The sequence below is a fragment of the Micropterus dolomieu genome, linkage group LG01 (genome assembly GCF_021292245.1).
Source record: "Micropterus dolomieu isolate WLL.071019.BEF.003 ecotype Adirondacks linkage group LG01, ASM2129224v1, whole genome shotgun sequence".
In the NCBI taxonomy this organism is placed as follows: Eukaryota; Metazoa; Chordata; class Actinopteri; order Centrarchiformes; family Centrarchidae; genus Micropterus; species Micropterus dolomieu.
This window is the reverse complement of record NC_060150.1, coordinates 34,126,600-34,128,187: the sequence shown is the minus strand read 5'-3', so window position 1 is coordinate 34,128,187 and position 1,588 is coordinate 34,126,600. Positions and strand designations below refer to the sequence as shown.

The window sequence follows — 1,588 nt, the reverse complement described above, 5'->3', positions numbered from 1 at the left end:
CGCACTCACACACACACACCCACACACCCACACACACACACACACACACACACACACACACACACACACAAACACAAACACACACACAAACCCACAAAGTCACAAACTCATCTGCCAGTATATAGATAGAGGCAGACAACTCAGTAATTAAGTAAGTCTCAACCAATTCGATCACAAGCAGCCCAGGCAGCAGGTGAGCAAAGCGGTGGGCCCAGAACAGACGTAAAGTAATAGTGTTTTCATTTCTCTGCAGATACATCAGACAGATGCGTCATTCCTCTGCATCTTGCCAAGTTTGACAGCATTTGGAGCTATAAGGTTTCTCTCCCTTGCATCTTGAGTGAACTGTTGCCCTGAGCAACTTTACCAGTGTAGAGTGTTGTGATGAGAAAAAAACTTTAAAAAATGAAAATTAAAAAAAGGTTTGTGGCGTATGCATCAAGTTTTCTTCTTTGCTTTGGACCCCAGAGGTGCATTTTCCCTTCCGGTGCTCCACAGCTGGCTAGGATTGACGAGCCATGGAACACTGATAATCTCAGATACGGGACTGAAACGTTGTGTTTTTTGAAAAATAGAGTACCTTTAATGTAAAGTTGTTCAAGCAGAGAAAAAAAAACTGAATCAGGTTTTTTTTAAATCCTTTTCATGTCAACATCAAAATATGAAATTGCATATTTCCACTGCTGATTTCACATTTCTTGTCTTTATAGTGGAGTGCCAGGTTGTTTGTTAATCTAAACAATTACAGGACGCCTTGTTGAGAAGACAAAAAATACAGAATGTTTGAAATAAAATGATGTTAATCTTCATAAATAGGTGCATATACAGTACATGATTCTACTGACCATCAACTACGACTTTATTTATTCCCACTTTCACTTTCTGATGTTAGAACAGAATTGTTTTTTTCTGTCTTTCTCTTTGTCAAACTTCATTGCGTTGTGGTGTTTTTTTTAACCCATTTGAACATTTATTTGATAACATTAAGAAAATGCTGGATAGAATGTTTTCAATAAACTAATGTTTACTGATTTTATTGTGATGACTTATTTTGTCAGTAACATCAAATTTTCTATTCTATTCTGGTCTGTTCAAGGCCGTACCTAGCATCGAGGATACTGAGGCCATATGTCCTCAATATTTTCTGGGAATTTGTGGGTTTTAAAGGGGAGCCGAGTAGCTGCTGTTAGCTACTTAGCTCAATTAGCCATGCAGCTACCAGCCCTATAGACCTTATTTCAGAAATGTGTACAGTGTTCAACCTTAAGAAACAATTATTTTTTTTATCCCATTTGAATTGTTCATTGAAATACACATATGTTTGTCAATTTAAAAAAAAACTACATCTCTCATCTCCAACATGTTAATGCTGTAATGCTAGCTAACGTTCACTGCTTAGTTGCTACTAGCTATACCTATATGTTCCATGCTCAGATGTATCTCAGCTGATGTGTTTAATCACTCTTTGTCCTTTCATCACATCATCTAAACATGTAAGTTTAAAATTAGCTTCAGTAATAGTAGCTTCAGTAACATTAGTCATTGTGAGAAAAAGTTACATTACATGCCTGACTTTTGGGTTTGTGGC

General features: G+C 37.0%; 1 long non-coding RNA gene across 1 annotated transcript; it reads left to right on the top strand.

Annotated features, from left to right (window-relative positions):
* Nucleotides 1–126: 126 nt before the first annotated feature.
* LOC123976745 lies at nt 127–1,032 on the top strand. Its single transcript, XR_006826416.1, has 2 exons — nt 127–318; nt 469–1,032. It is a non-coding gene; the product is annotated as an uncharacterized LOC123976745 (long non-coding RNA).
* Nucleotides 1,033–1,588: the final 556 nt, after the last annotated feature.